At 43.5% G+C, this 19446-nt stretch overlaps 1 long non-coding RNA gene across 1 annotated transcript; it reads right to left on the bottom strand.

Moving 5' to 3' along the window:
• Nucleotides 1-5262: 5262 nt before the first annotated feature.
• Nucleotides 5263-19168, bottom strand: LOC123568439 (uncharacterized). The gene is made up of 3 exons (XR_006691815.2): nucleotides 18848-19168; nucleotides 14069-14154; nucleotides 5263-5738 (listed from the first exon to the last, which is right to left on the bottom strand). It is a non-coding gene; the product is annotated as an uncharacterized lncRNA (long non-coding RNA).
• Nucleotides 19169-19446: the final 278 nt, after the last annotated feature.

Raw genomic sequence — 19446 nt, 5'->3', positions numbered from 1 at the left:
GGGTTGTTCTCTGGTGGGCTGGGGCAGGGGTTGCAAGGTGCTCAGTGAAGGAGCTTCTGAGCCAGGAGAAGAAATTTGACAAGGTAATGTCATCAGTGAAGGCAGGAACTGGCCATTTTCACTTCTTTTGTGATTCCTCAGTTACTTCAGGCCATCTGGATGTGTACGTGCAGGTCACAGGGGATATGTTGGCTTAGCTTGGGTTCAGAGACCTGGTAGTTGTCTGTAAATCAAGACCATATTATGTCTTTTTTTTCCTCCTATGTCAGTGCCTTACTGAACTGGCTAGGATCTCCTATGAGATGCTGAATAGGAGTGGTGAGGTCAGACATGTTTGACTTCCTCCTGATCATAAGGGGAAAACATTCAGACTTTGTATGTATAGATTAATATACATTTTTTGTAGATGCCATTTATTAGCTTGAGAAAGTTACTCTGTATCCTGGTTTGCTGAGAGTTTTACCATAAATGGACGTTGAATTTTGTAAAATGGCTTTGCTGCATCTATTAAGATAACATGTGGCTTTATTTTCCAGTGTGTTGCTTGAGATACTAGATTATTACATTGATTTTTCAAATGTTGAGGCAGACTTGCATTCCTGGGGTAAACCCCACTTGTTCATGAATCAGCTGTTTATCCAAGGAGCCCTGGTTCCTTTAATTGAAGAAAGGTATTTAGAAATCAAATCTCCTTTATATATATATACACACACACACACACGCGTGCACACACACATACACATATATACACACACACATATATATATATAACTCTATAATTCACATGCCATCAAAATGACCCTTTATAGAAGTATAATTAAATGCTTTATATTATGTTCACAGAGTTGGATGGTCATTACCACTATCTAATTACAGAATATTTTTATCACCCTAAAGGGAAACTGTGTACCCATTATCAGTTACTCCTTATTCCGTACCCCTAGTCTACTAATCGACCTTCAGTATCTGTGGATTTGCCTATTATCAGTATTCCATATAAATTGAATCAAATAATGTGTCCCTTTATGTCTGTCTTCTCTTACTCAGCATAATGTTTTCAAGGTTATTCCATGTTGTAGCATGTATCAGTACTTTATTCTTTTAATGGCTAAATAGTATTCCATTATGTGTTAATTCTTTTTTAAATGTTTAGTAGAATTCACAAGTGAAGCCACTTGTGCTTAGCTTTTTCTCTTTTCATGGGAAGTTTTTTGATTACTAATTCAGTCTCTTGTTATAGTTTTATTTGTATTTTATATTTCTTCTTGAGTTACTTTCAGTAGTTTGTGTCTTTCTAAGAATTTATAAATTTTATGTAGGTTATTTAACTCATTGGCAAACAATTGTTGATAATAGTCTCTTATCATCCACTTTGTTTCTGTGAAGTCAGTAGTGTTATTCCCTGTACATTCCTAATTTTATCAATTTTAGTATTCTCTTTCTTTCTTGATCAGTCTGGGTAAAAGTCTGTCAATTTTGCTGATTTTTTCCCAAAAAAATAGCTTTTGTTTTCACTGAATTTTCTCTAGTTTTTAAATTTTCTATTTCACTTTTTCCACTCTAATCTTTATTATTGTTTCCTTCTGCTTGCCTTGAGTTTTGTTTGCTCTTTTATTTTTGTATAGCTTCTTAAGGTGGAAGGTTCAGTAACTGATTTGAGCTCTTTCTTCCTTTTTAATATGGCATTTAAAGCTATATATTTCTGATATGGTTTGGCTGTGTCCCCACCCAAATCTCATCTTGAATTCTCATGTGTTGTAGGAGGGACCTGGTGGGAGGTAATTGAATCATGGGGGTGGGTGGGTCTTTCCCATGCTGGTCTTGTGATAGTTAGTAAGTCTCGTGAGATCTGATGGTTTTATAAGTGGGAGTTTCCCTGCACACACTCTCTTGCCTGCTGCCATCCATGTAAGGTGTGGCTTGCTCCTCCTTGCCTTCCACCATGATTGTGAGGCTTCCCCAGGCACATGGAACTGTAAGTCTATTAAACCTCTTTCTTTTGTAGATTGCCCAGTCTCGGATATGTCTTTATCAGCAGCATGAAAACAGACTAATACAGCTTCCTTCTAAGCACTGCTCTAGTTGTATCCTGTAAATTTTGTTGTGTTTCAGTTTTCATTCATCTCAAAGTATTTTCTAATTTTTCTGTGGTTTCCTCTCTGATTTTTTTCATTTAAGAGCATGTTTTTAGATTTTCACGTATTTGTAAGTTTTCCAATTTTCGTCTATTATTGATTTCTAATGTCATTCCATTGTGTTCAGAGAATATGTGATTTCAAGCCTTTTACATTTATTGAGACTTGTTTTATAGCCTAATGTTTGGTTTATCCTGAGTAATGTTCTATATGCACTTGAGAAGAATACACACACTGCTGTTGTTGGGTGGAACAGAGTATCTTATCTCTTGTTGGTTTATGTTGTTCATGTTTTTCATTTATTTGTTGATCTTACCTAGTTGTTGAAAGTAAAGTATTGAATTCTCCAACTGTTAATGTTGAATTATCTATTTCTTTTCTCAGTTCAGTCAGTTTTTGCTCCATGTATTTTGGGACTCTGATGTTAGACTTCTTCATTTATAAAGGATATTTTCATGGGTATAGAATTCTGTGTTGATAGTTTTTTTCTTTCATATCTTTATCAATGTCATTTGCATTGACTTCTGATTTTCATTGTTTCAAGTGAGAACTCAGCTGTAATTTTCATCTTTGTTTCTCTTTATATTATGTGTCTGCAGTTAATGCATGATGTTCACCTTTTCCACTAGAGCAGGATTTGGCAAACCTTTCCAGGAAGGGGGATGGTAAGTATTTTAGGCTGTGCGGCATGTAGTCTTTGTTGTAACTCATCAGCTGTGCTGCTGTAGTGAGGAAACAGCCATAGACAATAAGTAAACACATGGGTGTAGCATGTTCCACTAAAATGTTTACAGAATCAGACGGAAGCCTGGATTCGGTCCATGGACTGTAGCTTGCTCACACCTGCTCTAAAGTTGCAAATGTATTTATTAGAGTTATTTAGAATTCCCTATTTGATAGTTCCAGGATGTGGATCATATCTGTATCTGGTCCCATTGATTGTTGTATGACTTGGTGGTGAGTTACTTTTTCTCTTTTTCATGTGTTTGAAACCTTTTGGTTAAAAGCTTGACATCATATATAGCAGGGATTGGCAAACTTCTCTGCAAAGTGCCAGAGAGGCAGTATTTTAGACTTCACAGGCTATACCAACTCTATTGCAACTACTGAATTCTGTTTTATTGTAGACGTAGACAAATCTTGAATGAAAAGCCTTGACTGTGTCCCAATAAATCTGTATGTATGAAAACAGATGGTGGGCTGGATTTGATACACAGGCTGCAGAGACTGAGGTAAACAGTCTATATGCCATGAAATGTGCCTATCTCCTTTTCTGCTAGGCCTTTTTGCGGGGGCTTGAATCAGCCTAGAGAGGAGTTTAGTTGAGGTTTGCTGTTCTGACTACCTTCAATGCACCACTGGCTTCAAATTCATTGCCTTCTGCTTAGGGTTGGGGCTAGTTTCCTTCAACAGGTTTTCTCACTGCTCCTGTCCCACCTTCAGCTCTAGGTTTCTCTTGCCCCCCACCCCCGAGCAGTCCTGCTCCATGCTCTTGCCCCTTCCCTAGCTGTAGAGTTCTAATACTTGTCACTGGATGCCTGGTGCCTGCTGGGGTTTCTCTCTTTTTTTTTCTGTTTCAGCCTCATGTTTAGGCAGGATTTCTGTACCTGGGTCTTGGAAGTGGGGATTTCTCAGTGGTCCTGCCTCTTCTCTGGCAGTAGAGGGTCTGTCAAAATCTGGACCCAGAATGGTTTCTTGCCCCTTTCCCAGAAGTGGAGGGTGTTATTCTGTTCCCTTCTCCAGCCACAGTGGGTCTTCATCAGTTCCCCGGCAGTGACTGGTTTTGCTGTCTTCCTCTCAGAAGCTAAAGCTTTGTCCCCTAGTGGGAGGGTTTAGGGAGGGCCCTGAGGTTTCCTGCAGCAGTGATCTCCTTTCCAGCCTTGCATCATGGGGGACACTTTCCACCCCCTTTCCAACTGGTCTCCTTTCCAGCCTTGCATCATGGGGGACACTCCCTTACCTTCTGCCCTAGCCCCTCATCTCTCTTGTGAGCAATCGGTGAAGTCTGCAGAAAATACCCTGGGAGTGAGTGCAAGCTCTCCTGTACCCGCAGCTTCTGCAGTCACCTACATGCACCAAAACTCTTAGCGGATATCTTCTTATGCCTTTCTTTGGCAGTCTTGTCTTTCTCTTAGGCCCTGCCCTAGGGAAGCCAGGCTCAAATCCTGTGTCTTCTAGGAGGAATTTATCTTTCTTTAGATTTCAGGCTAATTGGTTGCCTTGTGACCTGAACTCCCTGATGGGTTCAAGAGAGTTATAATTTTGTAGATTATCTGGCTTTTTCTTATTGGTAAGGTGGGAGCTTGTCATTACAGTTGTTTTCTTTCCAAGTTAAAGCTGGGTCATTTTTGATATGGAAAATGTTTATGGAGACAGGATGGCAGTGGAAAGCTTGCAGTGACCCGTGGGGATTAGTATGAAACGGGTCTGTAGCTCCTGGTCTCCAGTGTGGTCATGGCACTGCCCTGATTTGAGTTCAGCAACCTGGGCTGGAGGCTGAAGGTTGACTAGCAGAGCTTATCTAGACAGTGGGGATCCTGGGGTCTTCATATATCTTGGTCTGGACTTCCAGGGCAGAATGAAGCTGATCACTGCTGTAGCCAGGAGAGGTGGGTGGCCTCCTAGCACCGGCTCTCATGTCTTGGCAAATCATCGTTGAGTGCATTCACATCTTCAGTGGACTAACCTTTGCTATAAATCCTGTGCCTCAGGATCCAGCAGTAGCTGAGGCTTCATGTCCTGAGGACTCTTGCTTATTGTTCAGAGAAAAGAGTATCATCTGCTAACACTGATGGTTTCTGTTTCAGAAAAACAATTCACGAGTGTCTTTTAACAAAAAGTTTCCCTTAAGACACACCACAAAGAAAAAAGGTATGTCAAAGAAATAGAAATTTATATATTCTCTAATAACCCAGCCATGGATGAAAATACGTGCAAGATCCTCTTATAAACAGCTGGCATAATGTGGGCTAAATTTGTTTCTTGAAATATAGTTTAAAATATGCAGAGAACACTCAGTAGAGAAAAGATCTTCCTTTCCGTCCACCACCTCCTCTTTGCACCCCATAAAAATCCCATAATAATATCATGAAATTACAAATTTTTAAAGTTTTTCATGGCTGTTTATTTGTTACCATAATTCTTTTTCCAATTGTAGTTTTAAAAGCAGTTTACAAAGAGTTTTCATGTATATGACTTTCTGGCATAACATATTAGCCATAGAGAGAAGAAAAATGGTATATCACAGTATTGATTGATATAATGCTTGGGAAAGTGCTTTGCAAATTGTAAAAATCTTTTGTAGGTATTAGCTATATGTTTTTTAATTACGTGCATCAGATATTTTATAAACGAGGAAACTGAGGCATGGAGAAGGAGGCACCCTGCCCCACAAGGTCACAGGTCATTTCCCACGGTGCTGACCTTGACGCGCGCCGGCTGGCACCGGCTCACAGGCTGCGCCTTCTGAGGTTTGAAGGTCCTCTCTCTGTGGGTGGGAATGGAAAGCCCAGCGGCTCATTCCACGGCTTTGCGTTGTGTGTAAGATCTTCATCAATAACCTTCGTGCTCCTTGGATGTGATTTAGTCCCCCAAATAAAGCACCTACAGCCCGCATTAAAAAAGTATGGTAATTAAGATCTTATGAGATAATATGTCCTATGAGATTACCTAATAGTAATGATTACCTAATGCCATGTGCATTGCATCTCTGTGGCCTTCCTCCCTCCCTGCTTCCCTCCCCTCCCTCCCCTGCCTCACTCCTTTCCCTGCCTCCCTCCCTCCCTCCTTTCTTTCTCCCTCCAATTAAGTGGACCTATGTGTGAGGACCTGAACGTTGTTCCTCTTGAAGACAGATATAGAAGGAGTCTTGGCCAAAGGAGAGGTTGAGAGAAGCTCTGCTAGCTCACAGGGAGGCAGACAAGTCACACCCCAGCCCATCGCCCATCACCCATCACGGTGGCTGACTTCTCTTAGAATTCAGACTTGGTTAAAATCAGATTAAATTAACCCTGAGGGGAGCCTGAAAAAGGAAGAGAGCATCTCAGAGCTGCCTGAAGTCTACATATGGAGTAGAGGACATCTGGGCCTTGTTGGGCACCAAGAGGCAAAGCCACGTGGAAGGGGAGGCAGCAGGGGCGGGGGTGGGGGTGGGGGTCCACTGGTGTGTTGGAAGCAGCAGCCTGGGACTGGCGAGAAAGGAACACAAGAGGGTCACATGGTTCTGAGGTCCCAAGCTGGAGTGAGAGCTCTCTGGGCCGTGATCTTCATGCTGTTCTCTTCTGTGGACTGGCAGAAAAAGGTGAAGCAACACCGGCTTACTTGGGAACCATCATATATTATGCTATTTGGAGTTTCAGTTTCAGAATTTCATTATAACTGTTGATATTCCTTCAGTCAACATCTTTCAATAATTTGTATTGAATGTTGGGGAAATATACTTTCCATTGAATCCTGGGGAATGTTTACCTTCTGATTTTCTCCTTTTGCTGGTAACTTAAGAGAAAAGACATCATTCAGTGTGATAAATGCCAACAAGATTATCAGAGAAGCTTTCTCTGCTTTCAAGAAAAGTGGTTTCTAGAGGGGTTCCCCCAGTTATTAAAATACAAAGGTGCTTTTTTCACCACATTGGAGCAGAAGCGCATTTGGGCCCCAGATCGCCACCTAGTGACCAGAAAGAACCCACTGGGCGTAACCAGTACGTCTGACGGAGTGTCCATCCAGTTTCAGAATGTGGGTCTCTTTTCTTTTTGTTATTTGATTTTTAACTGAAGGATGCTCTTCAAGTGACAGTTTGCCCCAGAAAAAAATATCAGTGGGCAAAATGTTGCTCTTTTCCCCTTTCAGCCCTTCCTCTGCCCTTTCAAGTCAAAGTTCTGAGTACTTTCAAAATTCACATGAAAGTCTGCAGACTTTTATTGAGCCTTAAGTTTATAAAAAATACATGGAACCATCTGCTGTAATAATTTTAAAATATGTGTAGATTATAAACTGCCTTTGTAGACATTTCCTTTTGATTTTTATTTTCACGGTAACAACCTTGCCAGATGGATATTATTCTCAACAGAGTGATTACCTGTCTTGTGCTTGGTGACAAAGGTGACAATAGAAACAGCAGAAATTGAAGCAGATTGCCTCCTCTTCCCACCTATACTCCATGGCCAGGAAAGTGGTGCGCTGGGTGCGGGGCGGGTGCCACTCACCCGGGGCTGCCCTCTCTCTGTGGGCTTGCCTGTGGGTTCCTCATCATGTCAGCGCTGGGCAGCCTGGGAAGGTGACTGTGAGTTATTTTATAAGCTCACTAGTTTGTTTCCAAGTGCCCAGCGACCCTTTGGGCTCTACCCAACAGCATCATAGTTCAATTACAGCCTTCAAGGTCTGCGAGCCGTTTCTCACTACGCTGCACTGCACAGGGCTGCTGTAGTCAGTCAGCCAGTCTGAGGCCACCAGAAGTTGTGGCCCAGCAGGCAGATTTATTTGGGAGGAGGGAATGAGCCCATTTCACACTTCACTTAAAAAGTGTTACCTTTCCTGCTGAATGCTTGTGGCTGTTAGTGGCCATCAATCCTACCAAATTCTGTAGAATCAGCTGCTTCAAAGTCCTGGAGTTCTTGCCACTTGCAACACCTTGTTTCCGAAACATTGCAGCGCCTTGTGATATTTTGTGAGTTTGCAAGTTTCATTTTTCTGGGAGAATAAGGCAATGTTAAGTCCTTGAAGTTTTAATTCAAGGCAGTAGTAAGTTTTTCTTTAGCTCACTGGGAATCATTTTTGGCTGTTTTATTGAAGTTATTTTTGTTTGTTTTTGAGAATTAGGAAGCAGACGGATATTCAAAAAGAGGGGACAAAAGAAACCAAAAAATACCAATTATTTTCCCTATCACTTTTCAGTCTGCTTTACTTTGCTTTGAAGTGTTCACAGTTCCAGTGGCCCCAGCACAGGAACACATGGTCACGCTGCACAGGGCCTGTGATGCTGGCTTTAGAAATCCTCTTCTTTTGCAGTGTATGTGCAATGCAACCGCTTCTTACTTCTCAGTTTCTTTGTGTGCTGTGAGCCTGAGAATCTGGATGCATAGCATTTTCAGGCTGGATTCTCATTCCATAAGGCTTCATTAGATGCCTTTTTTTTTTTTTTTTGCATTGATTTTAGTCAATCTGGCAACCAAGGAATGGTTAAAAATGAATTTTTAACTTTTTTATGATCATAAATTAGCTTGGCTCTGTGATGAACTGTTATTGATTGTTGTTCAAAACGCTGCTGGCAGTTGGTGACAGAGTTGAGCAGGCAGGGCGGGCCCTCGTGGAGAGTGGAGCACAGTTGCATGCCCGACCTGCCTTTTTGATCACATGTTCCCAGTTCAAAAGCACATCCTGGCCGTGCTGTGCGGTTCCTATAATCTTTTCCTGTCTATTTTGACAGCCTCTTTTGACTTGTGATAAAAGCCTGCTCCAAGCAAAATTAATCATAATGGTTTATTTTTTAATTCTCTTTTTATATCTTTGGGTAAAGCTACAGAGATTTACTCCCCTGAACCAGGCTTCTGTTCATTTTCCCTGCTGTTTTTATGATTTTTGTTAAAACCACTCTAAGCAGAGTCGAAAATCTCTGGGTTTCAGGGCCTTCGGTTTCTCTCACTCCTTACAGAATCCTTTCGTCCCTCCTTTTCCTCTTCCTGTTAGGTGGCCGGTGGATAAAACCTCTGCTTTTGATGGCTGTTATCAGTTATTGACACATAGTGTGAAATTAAGTCAGTGTCAGCTTCTGAAGCTTGCTGCTCTAAGTCTTAGCTACTGTTGTGGAATGGAAGTGGCTGCCCTCTGTGAAGAAGCCGTCAGAGCATCTAAATGTTAGTGCCATATAGGCTGTGAGGGCAGCCCTGGGCTGTAGATAAGGATGTTGGCCATGCAGGAAATTATTTCACTGAATATACATCTTATTTTACCCAAGGAAGAGGAGAGCTGACAGAAAACCAGATGGTTAATGTTTGCTTGGTGGTTCAGGCCCTGATATTTGAGCTGAGAATGCTTACATACCAATCAGCTTACCTAAATGCATCTCTGCAGTTTCCCAAATATTTGGTAGGTGAGAACTTAGCCACTTGGTATTTCTTGTGATCCTGGAAATAATGAGTGCTTTTATTGGAGGTTTTTTGTTGTTGTTGTTCATCCATTAGTGATGTTCTGTGATCTTTTGCTCAGGTGTAAACTGATGCCTAGGACTGCAGTGTGGTGCAGACGAGAGCAAGGCCTGGGCTTGCATCCACAAGACCTGGCAGTAGCCCTGGACCTGCTGTTGAGGGGCTGTTTCCACTCAGGCCCCCATTGCAGAGGCAGGCCCCATGTCCTCACTGGTAAGATGAGGCCAAGGAATTAGATGCTCCTTCTTGGTTCCAACTCTTGGGAAATTTGTGAACTCCACACAGGTTCAGCCCTTCCTCTTTTCTTCTTGAGCCTGTTGGGCATGAGCAGAAAGCTGCACCCCGTAGCCCCGACCCCACCCTATGTGACTGGGCAGGTTAAAGGGGAACCATGGGGCCAGAGGCTTAGTGGTCCATTTGGGCTGTGTGGTGGGACTGACCTTGACTCACTGGGGGTGGTTGTTTGAGCTCTGAATCCAGACTGTTTGCCTTTAGACAGAACAAGATCCAAACAGTTCTAGAAGAATGTTCCCTACATTTTTCTTTGCCTCAGATACTTTGCTTACTACTAAATGTAACTCTTTTCTGAGAATCTCAAATTTCTGTTTCTTTGTTGGCAGAACTCACTCACTCCTGTGTGGCATTTGATTTAAACGCAGCCTTTCTTCAGTCTCTTGGGGTAGATAATTTTAGCCTGATGAAATGATCTTTTGAGTTTTGTAAAATTGTTTCTGAGCAATTCCAAGTAGGGTTTACTTGGCGACTTTCCTCAGTAGTGATCAAAGATCGTGTGCTTTGGACACAGAGAAGGAAGATTTCCTTTGCCTTCCTGGCAGCCATAAAAATATGGGGTAGTTTTCTCCTATTTGTAGACAAGCCCTCTTCCAAATGATCTTGAAGAAGCTGTCATTGGATGCATTAAAATTGCCAAGAGGATTTTAACATGTACTTATAGTTGTCCTTTGCTCAATGATGGATGTGTTCTGAGAAATGCATTTTTAGATGATTCTGTCCTTGTGCAAACGTCAGAGAGTGACTTGCACAAACCTCGATGGCATAGCCTACTGCACACCTAGGCTATGTGGTGTAGCCCACTGCCTAGATTGCAAACCTGTACAGTAAGTGACCATACTGAATAACCATAAGCAACTGTAACACAATGGTGAGTATTTGTGTGTCTAAACATATTTAATCATAGAAAAGGTACAATCAGATATGGTATTATAATTTTAAGGAGCCACCATTGTACATATGGCCTGTTGTTGATGGAAACATGCTGCACATGATTGTGTTTAAAAAATCATTTAAAAATGCTTGAAAATGGAAAGAGGAGAAGCAAAATGTTAATCAGAGGAACCCAGCACCCAGACAAACTTTCCTAATTGAATTCAGCCGTGTGTGTCTGGTGGAACATGTAGAAGTCAGAGTCCTGGGATCAAACACCAGCCCTTCCTGCTTGACATTGGTGATGTCTAAGGCAAAGCACTCCACCTCTCTGAATGTTATTTCCTCATCTACAATAGGCACTGTTGTGATGTTGAGTGAGAAAAGGGATCTAAAGGCTGAAAATGAAAACCATGTGCAGATGGAAGGTAGCCCTGCATTCTTCACTTTCCTCTTCCGGACTTTCCCCGAGTTCCCTATGTTGGTTCTGCTGTGTCGTGTGCAGGAACCTGTATGTCCTGGCATGGCAAGGGACTCTTTCTACTTGCATATCTTCATCTGGGTCCTAATGTAATTTCCAGTCCCCTCTGCACACCTGATTTTGATTGTGCCTCTCTTTGACATTGGATGATTACTGTATGCCAAACAGTATCGAAATCGAAACATCTGCCAACATTAAATGGCTTAAGAAAGTATTCTTGTCGGCCGGGCGCGGTGGCTCAAGCCTGTAATCCCAGCACTTTGGGAGGCCGAGACGGGCGGATCACGAGGTCAGGAGATCGAGACCATCCTGGCTAACACAATGAAACCCCGTCTCTACTAAAAATACAAAAAAAAAAAATTAGCCGGGCGAGGTGGCGGGCGCCTGTAGTCCCAGCTACTCGGGAGGCTGAGGCAGGAGAATGGCGTAAACCCGGGAGGCGGAGCTTGCAGTGAGCCGAGATAGCGCCACTGCACTCCAGCCTGGGCGACAGAGCGAGACTCCGTCTCAAAAAAAAAAAAAAAAAAGAAAGTATTCTTGTCTGTTTTCACCTTTTGTGTTGAATTTCCCAGCAAATTTCATAGGAAAAATCACCTATAGCACAAGTTTTCATTCCATTCAAAGGTAGACTCCAATATGTTTTTGTCAGTGTGAATAAAGGAAGAATAAATAGCTTATCACCTGATCGAAATTCAGACTAAGAAAGAACCATCAAGATCCTGTAACAATCTACCCATCTCCTTTGCACTTTCTCTTCAGATGGGGTGGTCCAGCTGCTTCATTCTTCCTCGAAGCAACTTTTGTGTTTGCAGGAGAGTGTTGGGTACTCTGAGATTCTTGATAACATAGAACTAAAGCTGCTCGAGGCCATACACAGTGAAGCTGGCTGCTCTGCCACCCTTCCTATCAAAGCTTCGTTTCCATTAGGGCAGACCTATCTTGTATTTGAAGAGAGCTTTTATGTTCCGCTTGAGTCTTCTCTTCTCCAAACCAAGTCGAACACCCGAGTCCCTCCAATGTTAGGCAGATGACCTGATTTGTAGTCATTTTCTTCACATTTATTAAATGCCTATGATGGTGTGGCCCCAGCACTGAGCGCAGGGCTCAAGCTGAGAGTGAGCCATGCAGTTTCTCGCCCCCAGTGCCTACTGTATACTTCCCTGCACTGCACTTCTCCAGAGGACGCTGGAGATGGCAGGAGTGCTTTTATTAATTTCCAACGGCTACTGTGGCAAATTACCATGGATTTAGTGGCTTAAAACAGCCCAAGGTTATGATTTACAGTTCTGTAGGTAAGAAATTCAACACGGGTCTCACTGGGCTAAGACCAAGCTGCTGGCTGGGCTGCATTCCTTTCTGGAGGCTCTGGGGAGAATCTGTTTCTTTGCCTTTTCCAGCCCCTGGAGGCCCTCCGCATCCTTTGGCTTGCAGGCCCTTCCTCTGCCTTCAAAGGCAGCAACCCTGCCTCCCCCTGAGCATTCCTCTGCCGTCGTGTTGCCCTCTGGCTCTTCTCTTCTATCTTCCTCATCCACTCTTGTGATTATGTTGGGCACTCTGGATGATCCAGTATACTCTCTCTCTTTATTAGCAACCTTAATTTCACTGCACCCTGATTCCCCTTTGCCATGCACCCTAACATAGTCACAGGTTCTGGGCTTAGGATGTCGTCATCTTTTTTTTTTTTTTTTTTTTTTTGAGACGGAGTCTCGCTCTGTCGCCCAGGCTGGAGTGCGGTGGCCGGATCTCAGCTCACTGCAAGCTCCGCCTCCCGGGTTTACGCCATTCTCCTGCCTCAGCCTCCCGAGTAGCTGGGACTACAGGCGCCCGCCACCTCGCCCGGCTAATTTTTTTGTATTTTTTAGTAGAGACGGGGTTTCACTGTGTTAGCCAGGATGGTCTCGATCTCCTGACCTCGTGATCCGCCCATCTTGGCCTCCCAAAGTGCTGGGATTACAGGCTTGAGCCACTGCGACCGGCCAGGATGTCATCATCTTTGGGGGCCATTATTCTGCCTACCATACCCACTGAGTCTTATATGTGCTAAACATAGCTTCTGTAGCTTGTAATCACGTACATTCAGGTTTTGGGCACAAGTAGAAGGTCTTTCATTTGCTTCCGACACGTTTTGTCCTACGTGTTTTGTGTGCTGTGTGCCATACACCATCTCCATTGCCACTGTGTCATTGCCACTGTGTCAGCCTTTCGGAACTCAGAGCTTGTCTTTCAGAATATTGGCTCACCTTTAAGCCTCATTTTATAAGCACATCTACCATAACGTCCTTGGGAAGTGCACCCCAAATTGAGACTATATACTGACTGTCAGCTCAATTGAGACATGTTACTGCAGCCAAAAGATGAATATAAAGCTTGTCCAGCCATGTAGGAGGTCTAGCTTACTTAAATACTTCTTTATCATCAGGACTGATGAAAATAAATGAAATGTATATTGAAGTTTTTAATAAAAAGAAACATCGTAAGTTGCAGAAGAGAGCTGGGGTTAGCTGTTCAGAAGCCCTTTCCTATCATAAGGCATCATTGCTTAGCTGTAGTCCGTTAGCTTTAAGGAGTGGAGATAAGTAGCAGTCTTCTCTATCTGTTCAGGGTTTGCCCCATGTGACAACACTGATTTTGAGTACAGAATGTTTGGAAGAGTCTGATCTCTCTTTATTTTCGATTTGTTTTTAAAATAGCCTTTATGTTTCAGAGCAGTTTTAGTTTTATAGCAAAATTGAGTGAAAAGTACAGAGATTTCCTGTTTAGTCCCCCCCCCCCCCGCCCCCTCTACCCCTCAATCCCTGGCCCAAGCCTCCTCTGCTCTCAGCATCTCCTACCAGAGTGGTACATTTGTTACAACTGATGAACCAACACTGACCCCTCACATCATCATCACCCAAGTCCGCAGTTCACATTAGGGCTCCCTCTTGGTGTTCCGCATTCTACAAGTTTGGACAAATGTAAAATGACATACATTGCCCGTTATAGTGTCATGCAGAGTAGCTTCACTCTCCTAAAAATCCTGTGTCCCCCAATCCATTCCCCTATCCCCTCCAAACCTGTTGTAATCACTTCACAATGGTTCTCTTTACTATCTCCATGGTTTTGCCAGTTCCACAAATGTCATAGAGTTGGAATCATACGGTATGTACCTTTTCAGACTGTAAATGCTTAGCGGGGACTTCCTCCAGACATCTTTCTGCTCCACATAGCTTCAGTGTCTTTGCCTGCTCAGGGTCTGTGGGAGGAAATGCAGAGATCACCTGGGAGGTCACTTGCATTGCACATGAAGGAACTGAGGTTGGCATCATTGTGAGCTCACTCAGTTTTCCATGAAGATCTGTAACTAAACCTAGTATTTAAGATTCCCATTCCAGTGCTCTGTCAACATGTCAAAGGCTATTAAGCAAGTGACTAGTTGGCAGAGACGGGGGAGGGAGCAATCTATAAATTGGTGAATAACTTGGGCAGAATGAAAAGAGTCTGGCCCTGGGGATCATCAAATATCCATCAAGTGGGATGGAGTGAGGATGGCTGAGGAAGGGAGGGAGCATCACACATGATGTGCTGGGAACGGTGCTGAGCATCATATTTATATTCTTTCTTTTTATCCTCATGTGAGGATTGCTGTTGAAATGGTAGGTATTAGTTTTCTAAATTTGAACTAAGAGAGACTCAGAGAGGTAAATTACTTTCCCATGGCCACATAACTAGACAGTAGGTTTTAAATCCAGATTTGTCTTGCTCCAAAGCTTCTATTATTCCCATAAATTCATGAGTTTGCCTTCCCAGAGGCAATGGAAGTGCTTCTCCACTTGCCATGTAATCGATCTGTGACACCAGCCACTCTAAGGCCCACACAGGCATGATTTAGGTTGAATTTATAAAATCTTTCTAAGAAATGCGGAGCGTTCCTTTACTTTTAAGGATTGTGAAGAGGACAGCCAAGCCCACTTGGGGCGTTCTTGGGTCTCTTCTCTTTTTTTGAATTATTAAAGCAACTTTTATTTATTGTCAAGGAGATTTGAGGTGGTTTGCAATAAAAAAAGAGATAAAAGAACATGGAAATCCTTTAAAAGAAGAATACAAATATAAACACCAAGCAACAAATTAGAAAGTCAGAGAGAGGGAAAATCAGGGCATTTGTGTGAAATAAATGACATCAGGCGACGTCCTGGAGGAATCATTCAGGCGGGAGCATGGCTCTCACTTCCCATGGAAATCTCTAGTTCCCTGTGTCATTTATGTTCCTTATCTGTCCCTACATTTAATCATTTTTGAATATTTGAGTTTCTAGTTGGTGAAAAGAAGTAATAGTGAACTAGATGTCTGAAGCTATCAGAGGTTTTCGTCCCACTAATATTAATACACAGTGAAACTGTGCAGGTCATTGATTTGAGGCCTTATTTGAGTCTCTTTTTTATGTTAAAATAAAAGGTAAGGACAAGATCATTTTTTTTTCTTTTTGAGACAGCACCTTCCTCTGTCACCCAGGCTGGAGTGCAGTGGCGCCATCATTGCTCATTGCAGCTTCAGTCTCCTGGGCTCAAGTGATCCTCCTACCTTAGCCTCCTAAGTAGCTGGGACTACAGGTACACACCACCATGCCTGGCTAATTTTTTTATTTTTGTAGAGACAGAGTCTTGCTATGTTGCCCAGGGTGATCTCGAACTCCTGGCCTCACATGATCCTTTTATCTTGACCTCCCAAAATGCTGGGGTTATAGGAATAAGCCACTGTGCCTGGCCAAAATAATTGATTTTTAGTGTTTGAAAAAAAGCATCAGAAAACATGACGGTGGGGAAATCTGGCCGGCACCACCCACCTGCGGTCAAGGTTAACCTCACCAGTGATGAATTAATGTAGATATAATGTAACTCTTGGTATGATGCAGGACACTTTATTTCTGTGGAACTGTCCCCCTCCAGCCATCATTCCAATCTGTTTATGACACGATATCAGCTCTACCCAAATTGAGGGACATTTTACAAAATACCCAACCGGTACTCCTTGAAAATATCAAGGCCGTGAAAAATAAGGGAAGACTGAGAAGCTGTCACAGTTTGGAGGTAACTAGGAGACATGGTAACCAAATGCAGCATGCTGTCCTGGACTGGATCATAGTTTGGGGGAAATCCAAATAAAGTCTGTTAAATAGTATTAACAGTTAAATAGTATTGCACAAATGTTAATTTTGGTTTTGGTAAAGTACCATGATTTTGTAAGGTGTTAGCGTCAGGGGAAGCTGTGTAAAGAGTACACTAGTTTTCTCTGTACTATCTTTGCAATTATCTTATAATACTGTACTATCATAAATCTAAAATTATTTCAAAATAAAACGTTAAAAGAAGCACCAGAACTCCTCTTCCCCCAAGTGGAATATAATTAAGGACCTGCAATCTACAGAGCAGAGAAAAAAGGAATAGTTTGGTTGGAATCCTTCAGCCTTCCTTTGCGTCTCTTTGGAGTCCTCCTGCTGGACCCCTGAGACACCTCTGAGGAACATGAGGGCACCGTGGAGCACAGTAGGAACACAAGTACACTGGCCAGTCTCTTAAGGGCCTTTTCAGCTGAAAATGGTATTCTGAGTTTTGCCAGATCTGCCAAGGAGTGGCATTAGAGCAATCAGAGAAGTCAATCAATCGAGTTGAAGTTTGCTGATCAAGCAAGTGAAAGCTGAGAACCGGCTTGTATTAGGCAAAATGGAAGTTGTTCATAGCCTAACAACAGATGGTTCCTGTAGAAAGATGAGCATGAGCCTGATAGGAACTGGTCCAAAGAATGGAAGTAGTGAGGATGGAGACACCAGGCACAGGGGACACTTGGCGGGAACTTGGCCATAGGGGAGCACACACTGGGGCAGGGGCTATAGGGGAACATGGTGAAGGCTGGGTTCTTTTAGGAGGGGGCCCATGATGAAGGCCGGGTTCTTTCTGGTGGGGGGGGCGGGGCATGGCGAAGGCTGGGTTCTTTCTGGCGGGGGAGGGGGCACCCATGGCGAAGGCTGGGTTCTTTCTGGCGGGGGGGGGGGGCCCATGGTGAAGGCTGGGTTCTTTTTGGAGGGGACATGGTCAAGGCTGGGTCTTTCTGGCGGGGGGTCATGGTGAAGGCTGGGTTCTCTTTTAGGAGGGGACATGGTCAAGGCTGGGTTCTTTCTGGCGGCGGTGGGGGAGCCCATGGTGAAGGCTGGGTTCTTTTTGGAGGGGACATGGTCAAGGCTGGGTTCTTTTTGAGGAGTCATAACTATTACAGCATGTCTGTTCTCATCTAAAGGGCAAGAAACTGAGGATGCAGTATCAAGAGAGGCTGCCGGGTGGACCTTCCTCAGTTGGCCACGATGTGGAGTCCACGCGCAGTGGGAGGGTTGGTCCTATGCAGGAACAGGACAGCCCCTCCGGAGTAGTACAGGAGAGGGCAGAGGATGCAGACACAGATCCCGGGAGGCGAGGAAGTGTGGGGTAGGGCCTGTGGATGTTTTTTCTGAGTGCTCTTATTTTCATACACAGAGGCAGGGTCGTGAACTGTGAATGTGGAGGGGGGAAGTGGAGCTTTGAAGAAAAAGAAAGCAAGAAATAGTTGCTTGGAAGATTGAGCTACTGAAAGAACTGGAGAAATGACCTGGGGTTATGTCGTGGCACTAACGAGCCCTTGAAGGTGGTGATCGAGAGTGGAAGGCGTGAGTCCAGGGGCAGGCAGTGGCTCCAGAGTTGGTAAAGGAGGATGTGGACAAGTTAGGGGTGGGAGGGTGAAATGGCGGCAGGGCTGGTGGCACAGAGGTGCTGATGAGGTAGGAGAATTGGAGTGGGGCATTAGAGGGAGAGGGCTGTAAAAATGGGAAGATGGAATGAGGTGGGTCAGAATTCCTGGTAATCACAGGGTCTAGGGTGTGGTCTGTGGTAAGGAGCAGGATCATCAGATGTGATGAGGCCAAGGCACTGAGAAACCACAATTGGAAGGTTTGTATTGAGTAACTGTTGTGGTCCCCATGGCTAAAAGTAAGAGGTGTGGCCTGGAGCTCAGTAGACAACTACTCAGGAGAAAAGGGGATGGATGGTAGAGTCTGATGGCAGGAACTTCAAAGAGGCTGAAGGGTTTTAGGGAGGAGGATGGGATAAAGATCTGGAGACAGTGGTGGGTGCAAGAAGGGCCCCTACCCACTTCCGTGGCCGGTGGTTCAAGTGTGTGGAAGAGAAAGGCATCATTTGAGGGGTACTGTGGGGCTGTATCCTCAGGAGAGTCAGACTCTGAAGTACGTCTTAGAAGCCTGAAAAACACGTACGCCTTTTGAACCGCTATCCACGTCTAGAAGTTTGTTCCAAGGCTACAGAATTAGAGCTAAGTTCTTATTCCCTATTGCTAGACTAATTTAGGTTACAACTTACATCAAGTGGTGAGTTTATGATTTATATTTATTTCCATTTTTTGGCTTTGCTCTGTTTTTCAGATTTTCTATGATGAGCATGTTTGAATACAGAAAATAAAAATGTTTTTATATTTTAAGAATAAAAGAACTATAGTGGTTGCGGGAGAGATTATTAGGTTAACCTGTTAATCTAGGGCCACAGAGGGACAGGAAAGCCTTCAAGCCACCATCAGAGATTTTGCGAATTCAAACTACTTTTTGGTGTAACTTGCAATCCCCTGTGAGGACTTGGTAAGGTCCTTGCTGGTTTATTTAAAAACGTTCTACCCACAGAGAAATCAGTTGCCTAGGTAATAGTTACCAAATACAGAAAATAAATGCTATCTAACTCCGCGTTTCTAACTTTTCACAAACTAATTATACTTTCAACCAAAACATTGGATTTACTTTCACAAATTTGAGCCTGACATCTTAATTCATAACTAGCAGCTGCTGGGGCTTCTGGCGGCCACAAAAATAAGTGAAAATAAAACTAGGTTTTAAACCGACTATTGAATACGGTACTTACATAATGTTCAAATCACATAATCCTTTAAAACGTACAATTGAGGGAATTCTTTGTGGAGAAAGGCAGTGGTTTTGCTGACCTCATCCAGCTGTTATCGTAAGTCTGATCCTTGGTGGCCTCTGACCTCACACGATTGTAATCAAAACCAGCTCTTGAAACTCTTCGTTCCTCTTCGTTTTTCCCTCTGCTCCAATTTTCAGATTTCCCCAGCTGCTGCTGTTGGCAGTTTAATCTCTCCAACCAGCCCTGTGACGGCTTCTCGAATTCCTCCTTCCCCGGCTGTCAGCTCCCGCATCTGCTCCCACATGTCTTTTTCATCTCACTCGTCAAAATGTCAGGGCTGCAGAACAGCCTCAGTCTCATGATTTGGCTACTCAGTTCAGTTGAACCGAAGTGCTTATTAGCAAAAGATTTCTGTGTTAATTATGCCGATAGAAACTCTGACACACAGATACGCTTAGGGGCATATATCTAGACTAGAACAATTTTTTCCTGCTAAGTTGCTGAATTGGCAGAGAAGCCTATGGACTTCACAGTACCTGAAATCAAAGCAGAGCTGTCGGAGAAGACGTTCGATGGGGCAGATCTGTGGAAACGTT

The sequence above is a fragment of the Macaca fascicularis genome, chromosome 13 (assembly GCF_037993035.2).
Source record: "Macaca fascicularis isolate 582-1 chromosome 13, T2T-MFA8v1.1".
Taxonomy (NCBI): Eukaryota; Metazoa; Chordata; class Mammalia; order Primates; family Cercopithecidae; genus Macaca; species Macaca fascicularis.
Note: the sequence above shows the minus strand (reverse complement) of the source record. Positions and strands in the feature narration are given on the sequence as shown.